This window comes from Macaca nemestrina, chromosome 6, assembly GCF_043159975.1.
Source record: "Macaca nemestrina isolate mMacNem1 chromosome 6, mMacNem.hap1, whole genome shotgun sequence".
Classification (NCBI taxonomy): Eukaryota; Metazoa; Chordata; class Mammalia; order Primates; family Cercopithecidae; genus Macaca; species Macaca nemestrina.
Window position 1 is genome coordinate 125,360,116 of NC_092130.1, and position 12,261 is coordinate 125,372,376.

A 12,261-nucleotide genomic window follows, 5' to 3' on the forward strand; every position below is an offset into this window, starting at 1 on the left:
TGAAAAAGTAAGAGTTGTGACTGCTTCACTCTAATTTTTCATATTAATCACTTCTACCAAATGTTCTCATTAATGTGCAGACTTTTTTCATCAAAGAAAAAAATTAAGCTTGTTTTCTGAACAGGGGTATCTTCCAACCTGACTAAGAAAATCCAATTTGTGTTGTGCATACTTGAAGGCAAAGTAGAGGGACAGAAATATGTAAGTAGGAAAGGAAGCCAGGGAAGAAGTCATTACCTTTTCATCAGCTAAAGAGCATTAAATTTGATTTCCAAAATGACTTGATGTGTTTGGTATCTTGATATTAAGGTCAGCTATCTGTGTAGTAGTCTGATAAGGTGTATTAGGAAAATTCCATTAGTTATAAATATTTTCTCCACTCCTTCAGTGAAATTATTCATTTGGGAAAATACCATTTAGAGGGTCATGGGCACATAAAGGGAAGAACTAAAAATGTCAATTTTCTAAGGGGAAATATGGTGGATAATGAGGTATTTGCATAAATATATACCCTATGAGGAATAAGGTTTCAATATTTCTATATTTAATTTTATTGTGCCTCAAAGTTTAGCCGAATTATATCAGTAATAAGTCCCTCAGTAATCAAAATATGCCCAAATTAGCAACAAGTTTACAACATCAAGTTGAATCTACAAGGGCTTCATAAATTTAGTTTATCTAGAGTAGGCCAATCCTCATAGTATAAGAAAGGTTAGGAACTGAAAGGTAATCGATTCTTCAGAAGTTCTTGATAAGGTACTTCATGGGTTGTCAGTGAATGAGGCTTCCCCAAAGTTTCATTTCCTCCATATTCTGCTGTAGATGTTTAGATATAATTCAAAGCACACTCTAGTTTACGAAGACAAGTGATGGTGGAAGTCAACACCTGCAGTTATAAATTGGAAAATATCAAAGTGCCTTTTTATGTAAAAAGCATATCTTCTTTCTAAAATTTAAAATTGACATCCAGCCTCCTAATTATGTCTCATGTAATGGTTAATCAAGGACAGAAAATATTTATGCTGTGAAAAATTGACCTTTAATTATTTAAAACATCTGGTGCTTTAAAAACGTCTCTTTGGGAGAATACGAAATATCACAGGAATTGAAACTTCATAATCACAATGTTTACCAAGGAAAAGGTTAGCATATGTTACCAAAATGCTAAGTGGGAGTCAGTTTTAATGAATTATAAATGATTGATTTAGTTGAATTCGTTCCTTCCTTTGAAATTAGTTTTGGAAGAGAGAAAAAGATTATCTTGCTTAAATGTTACATCTAGTCATCCCACCCCATGGTACCAGTCTCAAGAGTGAGAAATAACTCCTGATTTGATTTCTCTTCATATAATCATGGAGTGAAAATTTAATTAAACCTAAGGGGAAAGGGCAGAAACCCAGTAAACAAATAATACTTTTAACTAGTGAATAAGTTAATGGAGGGCATTTTTTAGGGGAAGAGAGAGCGCAGCGGAAGTACAGAGATGAGAAATACATGGCAAAATTAAGGAATGTAAAACACTGTGGCACAGGTTATTAAAATAGAAGATAGGGGCGCGGGACTAGGAGTAAGATTTGGTTGATGAAGGGGTAAAATTAAATTTAAGTCATACCGTGAAGAATTTTGAATAAAATCTAGATAAGCTTATGCTTTCCTCTGCAATAATTAAGAGTCTATAGATAAAACACAACTTTTTAAAAAGTACTTTATTAGTCCATTCTCACACTGCTAATAAAGACATACCTGAGATTGGGTAATTTATAAAGACAAGAGGTTTAGTTGACTCACAGCTCAGCATGACTGGGGAGGCCTGAGGAAACTTACACGCGTGGTGGAAGGGGAAGCAAACACATCCTTCTTCACAGGGCAGCAGCAAGGAGAAGTGCCGAGCAAAAGGGAGAAAAACCCCTTATAAAACCATCATATCGTGTGCGAATTCACCCACTATCATGAAAACAGCATGAGGGTAACCACCCCTATGATTCAATGACCTCCCACCAGGTCCCTCCCATGACACCTGGGAATTATGGGAACTACAATTCAAAATGAGATTTGGATGGGGACACAGCCAAACCTTATCAAGTAAATTGATGGACTTGGAATAGCCAAAGTAATGGTGGCCACCTCAATTAAAATCTCCCAACAGACTCTTCAAAACAATACAACTAAACATGAACAACAACAGAGAAACTCACAAATCTCAAGTAAAAAACAGGGAACACCATTGCTTCAAATTACCTGTAAACAGAACTATAAACATCACTTTCATAGAGTTGTTTGCTGAGCTCCCACTGACCTTTGCAGAGAGTAAGGCGTAGGCATCTTGAAAAACCAAGTGGAAGATAGCAGAAGCAAAAGGAGGGCCTATGACTGAACTAACATCATCACTAGAAAAAAGAAAGTCTATATTAAGTGTTAAAATACTGAAAAAGAACCTTGTATATCAGTACATTGGCTACAGATAAGGGACCTAAAAAGGATACAGTCTTGGAAATCTATTTCTTCTGGGAAGAATAAGGGAAGAAAGAAGAGAGAGTCAGACTTTGAAAATTGTGCAGTAAAGAGACAAACAGAGCAAGTAGGGACAAGTAGGGACTTAAAATACTGAAAGACAAAAGAAAAGACAAAAATCACAGAGCAAAACCTGCCTGGATAACATAGCTAGACCCTGTTTCTACAAAAAAAAAAAAAAATTTAAGTTAGCCAGGTGTTGGTGCTTGTAGTCCCAGCTTCTTGGGAGACTGAGTTAGTAGGACTGCTTGAGCCCAGGAGTTCAAGGCTATAGTGAGCTACAATTGTACCACTGCCCTCTAGCCTGTGCTATAGAGCAAGACCCTGTCTCAAGTAAATAAATAAAATAACAGAGCACAAAACATAAAACCTGTTCTCTAAGTGCCATCAGTTAAAGAAATTGTACTTTCCCACCATGACAAGAGTGGAGTAGGCCTTCTTTAACTAAGAATGTTTTAAATCACCCTAAATCAAGAGTACTGTCCATGAAATTTATTGCAAAATAAATTTTGACTTCCAGAAAGACACCATCAGAGAAAACTAAAAATAAGAATCAAACTATTTTAGCTAATGAAAACTTCTCCCTCCCACACACACAGATAAATGTAACCAATATTGTGAAATAAATTAAATATTCTCAAACATTTGCTAATATTAAAATAAAACCAATAATCTTAGGTTCATAATTTTAGAAAGGACAGAAAGGTACCCAAACCATCAAGAAATAAAATGGTATTTGATTGACTTTAGGAAAGATATAGAAGAAAAGGAGAAAATTGTATAATAATAAGACTAAATTACAACATGCCTGAGAAACAAAAGTAGGAAAACATCAAAGAGAATAAAAATTGAGATGGGAAAGAAGTAAATTGGGCCAGAGAAACAGTAGTTGAAATATGCAAGCAAAGAAAATTCACATAAGCATAATTTGAATTTACCGAAGAAGAAAAATAAAACACAGAAACAAAACTAGTATTTTTATATATAAGACAGGAACAATTTCCAGAAATAAAAATGACATTAATCAGTAGGACTTCCCAATTACCAGTCGAGATCGATTCAGAAAAATCAAATCATAGACATATTTTTATAAAACTATTAAACTTTAAAAATAAAAAAAATTACCAAGCCCCTCCATGCCTCAGCTTAAATAAACAAGCAAACAAATAAATACATTTCATGAAAATTAGACTATCGACCTTCTCAAAAGCAGCATATAAATGAAGACAACAATCAAACAAGGCCTAAATAAGTAAAGAGGTATACCGTGCTCATTGTTTTGAAACCTCCTCATAGTAAAAAAAAAAAAAAAAAAAAAAGTTAATTCTCCTCAAACTGATCTGTAGGTATAATGTGATTCCCATAAGAAACCCCAGGTAAACTTTTTGTTGACATAAACATATTCTAAAATTCATATGGAAAGGCATTGGAGCTGAAATAGACAAAAGAATTTTGGAAAAATAAAGAATAAAGTGGAAGGAGTGATCCTGTTTGATACTAAGGCTTTCTGTATAGGTAGAGTAACCAAGATTGTGTGGTATTGGTGGAGTTGGCAGAGGAAAATACATACTTTGAAAACTAATTAGTGACAAAGACATAAAAACAATGGAGGAAAATAGATGTTTTAACAAATGGTGCTGGGGCAATTGAACACTGTAGAAAAAAAAAAAAAACTAAAACAAAATCTCAATCTAAATCCCACTCCTTTTACAAAATTTAACCTAAGTGGTTTATGAACTTAAATGTAAAAAGTAACACCACAGAATTTTACTAAAAGCATAAGAGAAAATCTTTGGGATGTGGAGCTAAGTGAAAGTTATTTGAATTGACACCAAAAGCATATTTCATAAAAGTAAAAATTGATAAAAAATAGATCTCATCAAAGTTGTAAACCTTGCTAAACAAAAAAGTTTTACTGTACAAAATGTATTGCTCTATCCTGTGAAGAGGATAAAATGACAAGCTATGGATTGTGGGAAAAGATTTGCAAACCACGTATCTAAAAAATAACTTGTATTTAGAATATATAAAATAAAATTATCAAATCTAACTATAAAAGTAAGAAACCCAAATAGAAAATTGACAAGAGACATGAACATACATTTCACGGCAGAGGATATACAGATGGCAGATAAGCACATGAGATGTTCAGTATTATTCACCATTAGGGAAATGCAAATTAAAACCATACTGAGCTAGCCCTGCACACATATCAGAAAGGCTGAAATTAAAAAAAAATAGTTATAATACCAAATGCTGACAACGATGCAAAGAAACTGGATCACTCATTAAACAGATTTATTTGTTGCCATGGGTAAGGAGACAGGGAGAAATCTAGTTTATTGTGATTGTAAAAAAGTAGCATGGGGGATGCAGTTTCTTTTCAGTTGCTTGACTTTAATGACAATCATACAAATATATGTGATAACATTTCATAGAAATAAACACACACACACACACACACACACACACTCTGCATTACTCAGGGTTCATCAGAGAAACAGAATCAATTGAATTAAATACACACACACACCCCTATAGAAGGGGATTTATTATGAGAATTGGCTCCCATGATGGTGAGAACTGAGAAGTTCCATTAAATACCATCTGCAAGCTGGAGAACCAGGAAAGCTGGTGGTGTAATTCAGTCTGAGCCAAAAGGGCTAAGAACTAGAAGACCCAATGATATAGCTTCCAGTCCAAAGCTGTAGGCCTGAGAGCCAGGGTAGGGAGCTGCAGGTGTGAATCCTGGAGTCTGAAGGCTTGTGAACCAGGAGTTCCAATGTGTGAGAGCAGGGGAAAATGGATGCACCAGCTCAAGAGGAGAAAGTGAATTTGCCCTCACATCACCTTTTCATTCTGTCTGGTCCTAACACTTTTAGATGATACCTCCCACATTGGTGAGGGTGGATCCGCTTTACTCATCTACTGATTCAAATGCTAATCTCTCCAGGAAATACCCTCTCAGACATACCCAGGAATAATGTTTTACCAGTTATCTGGGCATCCCTCAGCCCAGTCAAATGGACATATAAAATTAACCATTTTACACACACACACACACACACACACACACACACACACACACACAAATGTATGCAAAACTGGTAAAATCTGAATACAGTTAATAGATTCTGTTAATGTTAATTTCCTGGTTGTGCTATCGTAATACAGTTGAGTAAATTGTTAGCATTGAGGGAAGCTAAATGAAGGATACACTGGATCTCCATATTATTTGTTACAAGTGCATGTGAATCTACAATTATCTCCTAATCAGAAGTTTAAAAATTACATCTCAAATCTGTGAAATGCATTTAAAGCAATAACCAGTAGAAAATGTATAACTTTTATATGCTTATACAGTCATGCTCTGTATAATGACATGTTTGTCAACTTCAGAGAGCATATATAGCAGTGGTCCCATACGATTATAATACTGTATTTTTTACTGTGCTTTTTCTATGTCTAGAAACACAAATACTTATCATTGTGTTACAATTGTCTACAGTATTCAGTACAGAAACATGCTGTTCAGGTTTGTAGCCTAGAAGCAATAGGCTATACCATATAGCCTAGGTGTGTGGTAGGCTATACCATGTAGGTTTGTGTAAGTAAAATCTGTATGGTTTGCACAATGACAGAATCACCTAGCAACTCATTTCCCTCCCTCCCTCCCTCCCTCCCTCCCTTCCTTCCCTCTTTCTCTTCTTTCTTTTCTTTTCCTTTCTTGCTTTCTTCTTTCTTTCTTTCTTTTCTTTCCTTCTTCTTTCTTTCTTTTCTTTCTTTCATTTTCTTTCTTCTTTCTTTCTCTTTCTTTCTATCTTCTTTCTTTCTCTCTCCTTTCCTTCATTTATTCCTTCTTCCCTCCCTCCCTCACTCCCTCTCTCTTTTTCTTTTTCTCCTTCTTTCTTTCTCTCTCTTTTCTTCTCTCTTCTTTCCTTCTTCTTTCTTTCTCCCTTTCTTTCTTTCTCTTCTTTCTTTTCTTTCTTTCTCCCTTCCTCACTCCCTCCCTTCCTCTCTCCCTCCCTCTTTGTCTCTTTCTTTCTTTCTTTCTTTCTTTCTTTCTTTCTTTCTTTCTTTCTTTCTTTCTTTCTTTCTTTCTTTCTTTCTTCCTTCCTTCCTTCCTTCCTTCCTTCCTTCCTTCCTTCTTTCCTTCCTTCTTCCTTCCTTCTTTCGTTTCTTTCTTTCCCCTTCCTTCCTTCCTTTCTTCCTTCCTTCCTCTCTCTCTTTCCTTTTTTTTTTTTTTTTTTTCAGAGTCTCACTCTGACACCCAGGCTGGAGTGCAGTGGCATGATCTCAGCTCACTGCAAATTTTGCCTCCTAGGTTCAAGTGATTCTCATACCTCAGCCCCCTGAGTAGGTGGGACTATGGGCATGCACCACCATGCCCGGCTAATTTTTGTATATTTTAGTAGAGGATGTTTTGCCGTGTTGCCCAGCCTGGTGTCGAACTCCCAACCTCTAGTGATCCACCTGCTTCAGCTTCCCAAGGTGCTTGGTCCCTAATGACTCATATCTCAGAAAACATTCCATTGTATTAATGCAAATGAAAGAATGAATATTAATATAATTTCTAGCCCCAAAAGCTAGTAAAAGAGCACAAAACAAAGCAACACACATACACACACACAGAAATAATAAGTGTCCAAACAGAAAATAAATGAGATAGATTGAAAACAGTGGATCTATTGTATTCAAAATCCTGTTTTGCTTTTTGAGAAAAATTAACAAAACAAATCACTATGAGGAAAATGAAAGAAAATCCTAATACTCACATAATACATAACAAGGGGTGAAATAAACACTGAAAGAGATTAAATTAAACACATATTAAACTAATTTGTTGACATTCCCTACAAATAAAATCCAAAAACCTAGATGGTTGGATATTGTTTTTAGAAGACATAGAAACTTCTGTAGAAGAAACAGAGAAAATTATTTCGGAAATACTTCATACAAAAACACTATTGTCAGATATTTTCACAGGAAAATTCCACCAACCTTCAAAAACTAGATGGTCCCAATGCTACGTGAATTGTTTCAGCACATAGAAAATAAAGGGATATTTCTTAATTATTTTTTAGAAGGAAGTATAACAATGAAACTGAAATCTGATTAGGTTAGTACAATAAAGAAAACTTACAGACCAATATCATTTGTGAATATTATTAATATTATAAAAATATAAAATAAAATATTAATACAAAGAATCTAATACCATATTAACAAAATAATACATTATACACAAATAGGATTTATTTCAGGAGTTCATCAATATTTTTCATAATCTAGTAATATAAAATATCTAGCAATCCTCTTCTAGAAATTAACTGTGAAGACACAGTTCTCAGAACACAAAAACATACATGCTTAAGTTTATTAAATGCAACATCATTTGTAATTGTAAAATATTAGGAATAGCTTAAAATACTGTACCATAGGTGATTAGCTGAGTAAACTATGAGACGTCCACCAAGGGAGTACAACTGTATAACAAAAATGAGCAAGCTTTCTATGAACTGATGAGATTGCCACAATGTATTCTTAACTTATAAAAAGATAAAAAATGTTAATTACAATTAACTTTTGTGTAAGAAAATGAAGAAATAAGAATGCAAGCAAGGATGTGTTTCACATTTCAAAAAGGAAACACAGAGAGAAATTCCAAGAAAGAGTGAGCTTGGTTACCTATACGAAATTAGTGGGATCAGATTGGAGGAACAGAGAGTATGCACATGAGTAAAAGGCATAGGGGAGAGGAGTGATAGTTCTCTGAGTATATATTTTGGGTAGGTTTCACTTTTGGAAGTGTTAACATTTCACTTCAAGTTGAATGAATGAATGAGGGAATGAATAAAATCAACAGGGATTGAAGGTAAAAAACTAAAATGTGATACAAACAGAAACTAGTCAACATAAGAAGTGTATTTGTCCCTATCTGCAGATGACATGATTGTATACTTAGAAAACCCCATCGTCTCAGCCCAAAATCTCCTTAAGCTGATAAGAAACTTCAGCAAAGTCTCAGGATACAAAATCAGTGTGCAAAAATCACAAGCATTCCTATACACCAATAACAGACAAACAGAGAGCCAAATCATGAGTGAACTCCCATTCACAATTGCTTCAAAGAGACTAAAATACCTAGGAATCCAACTTAAAGGGATGTGAAGGACCTCTTCAAGGAGAACTAGAAACCACTGCTCAACGCAATAAAAGAGGACACAAACAAATGGAAAAACATTCCACGCTTATAGATAGGAATGGCCATGAAAATGGCCATACTGCCTAAGGTAATTTATAGATTCAATGCCATCGCCATCAAGCTACCAATGACTTTCTTCACAGAATTGGAAAAAACTACTTTAAAGTTCATATGAAACCAAAAAAGAGCCCTCGTTGCCAAGACAAGAACAAAGCTGGATGCATCACACTACATGACTTCAAACTATACTACAAGGCTACAGGAACCAAAACAGCATGGTACTGGTACCAAAACAGAGATATAGACCAATGGAACGGAACAGAGGCCTCAGAAATAACACCACACATCTACAACCATCTGATCTTTGACAAACCTGACAAAAACAAGAAATGGGGAAAGGATTCCTTATTTAATAAATGGTGCTGGGAAAACTGGCCAACCATATGTAGAAAGCTGAAACTGGATCCCTTCCTTAAACCTTATACAAAAATTAATTCAAGATGGATTAAAGACTTAAATGTTAGATGCAAAATAATAAAAACCCTAGAAGAAAACCTAGGCAATACCATTCAGGATATAGGCATGGGCAAGAACTTAATGACTAAAACACCAAAAACAATGGCAACAAAAGCCAAAATGGACAAATGGGATCTAATTAAACTAAAGGCTTCTGCACAGCAAAAGAAACTACCATCAGAGTGAACAGGAAACCACAGAATGGGAGAAAACTTTTACAATCCACCCATCTGACAAAGGGTTAATATCCAGAACGTACAAAGAACTCAAACAAATTTACAAGAAAAAAATCAAATAACCCCATCAAAAAGTGGGCAAAGAATATGAACAAACGCTTCTCGAAAGAAGACATTTATGCAGCCAACAGACACATGAAAAAATGCTCATCATTACTAGCCATCAGGAAAATGCAAATCAAACCCACAATGAGATACCATCTTACACCAGTTAAAATGGTGATCATTAAAACGTCAGGAAACAACAAGTGCTGGAGAGGATGTGGAGAAATAGGAACAGTTTTACACTGTTGGTGGGACTGTAAACTAGTTCAACCATTGTGGAAAACAGTGTGGTGATTCCCCAAGCATCTAGAACTAGAAATACCATTTGACCCAGCCATCCCAGTACTGGGTATATACCCAAAGGATTATAAGTCATGCTACTTTAAAGACACATGCACACGTATGTTTGTTGCAGCACTATCCACAATAACAAAGACTTGCAACCAACCCAAATGTACATCAGTGATAGACTGGATTAAGAAAATGTGGCACACCTACACCATGGAATACTATGCAGCCATAAAAAAGGATGAGTTCATGTCCTTTGTGGGGATGTGGATGAAGCTGGAAACCATCATTCTGAGCAAATTATCACAAGGACAGAAAACCAAACACCGCATGTTCTCACTTATAGGTGGGAATTGAACAATGAGAACACATGGACACAAGGTGGGGAACATCACACACTGGGGCCTGTCATGGGGTAGGGGGACGAGGGAGGGGTAGCATTAGGAGATATAGCTAATGCAAATGACGAGTTAATGGGTGCAGCAAACCAACATGGCACATGTATACATACGTAACAAACCTGCATGTTGTGCACATGTACCCTAGAACTTAAAGCATATATATAAAAAAGAAGTGTATTTCAATTGAGTACCATAAACACACTGAAGTGGGGAGAAAGAAATAACACAAGTGACCTTTGAACACAATATATTCATGATATACCTTGAGATTAAAAGACAGCTAAACCGATATTGAACTCTAGTTACTCGTTTTCCTTCTCCAACCTTCCCAATGGGGTGGGTTAGTAATTTTAAAACTATTTTTTTATGTTCTAGCATTGAACAAATAAGTAAATGTGATAGTGATCAGAGTCAGATATCTATGTTAAAGAGATGAGTCCTAGTAAATGCAGTCTAAAGTCCCCAAGTCCCTTTTAGTACTAAAGGAATTTTTCTCATGACTGCTGAGAACTCTCAGCTGTCAGCAATCCATGAGAATTATGCTTGTCTAAATAGAGTTGCCTAGTTTGTTGAAGAGTGTATGATCAAATGATGCAGCCTACCACAGCTTTAGGGAAATATTTGATTCTTAGGTTAAACAATATACGTGAAAAGTAATGTTGAATCGGGAATTTTAAATCTATGACTCTTGGGTCAAATCCAGACTGTTGTCTGATTTTGTCTGTAAAATTGTATTGGAATACCGGCATGCCCCATTGTTTATATATTGTTTATGGCTGCTTTCCCTCCAGATAGGCAGTGTTGAATAGTTGCAACAGAGATCATATGGCTCACAAAATTGGAAATATTTACTATCTGTTCCTTTATGAGAAAAGCTGACCTCTGCTCTAAACTAGAAAATTATATATTTAGTTGGTATAAAATATGAATCAAGGTGAAAGGACTTATAGAACTTAAATCAACTAAATTTTATCATGTTCTCTATAATTAACAACCACCACCACCATCATCACAAGGAACTGATTCAACTGACACTTTATTGATCAGTGAAGTCAGAATTTTCTAACATTTCTTGCATGGAATATTGATCTCTATGGTTTTTTTAAAAAAGATTCTGTAGTTAAATAATTTTGAAACATGACATGCAACATCTTCCCCTCCTAAAAATCTCATACCCGTTGCTCTAATAAGGGAATTACTAAAGCAGTCAGAATTTCCAGTTTCTTTGTGTGTGAAAAGAAAACATGTATCTATATGTTGTCATTTTTAAAAATCACATAATAGCACAAATGAAAAGCAATTACAACCTTGAATCTCACTGTACAAAAAATATGAGTAGAATTAAAAACAATAAAAACAATAATAAAACTGTACACATACACAGATAGGGAACCAAGCCACATGAAAAGTTATGGGTTAGAAACATTAAAAACCTTTCTACATTTTCTCTCATTCTGCTTCTTTAAGGTAATCTTAAATTTTTTTTTTCTGAATTCTTCCAGTTTTCTAAAGAAGAGAAAAAAGAAAATAGAGGTGTATCTACGTGCATATTATTTTAGTTGTTTTACGGAAAATAAATCGTGTTATATACATTATTTTGCACTTTGAATTTTACATTTGAGCCTGTATTTTGGAGAGCTTTTAAAATATTATGTTTGCTTTTATTTTCCATGGTGGCTAATTTTTTTTTGGTAGTATCCCCAAACTTATTTAGCCAGTCCCCTGTAGATGGAACAGTTGCTTTTGTATTTGCTGTTTTGTTGTTGCTATTTGTTTATTTTTGCAACTACAAAAATGCTGAAATGAAATCCTTCTGCTCATATTTTCATACAATTAAGTCTATCAGTAAAGTAAAATTCTGATAGTGGGATTTATAGATAAATTTTAAACATATATTTAAATCATTTTCTATAAAAGTTGCACTATGTGCACAACAATGAGTAGGGTGTTTTTTCTCCACATTGCTACTAACAATAAAAATCATTTTATTAGGGAAATCTCTTAAATGTCACACATTTAAAGGTAAATATAGAGAAAATACAGTCCTCCCATATAATTG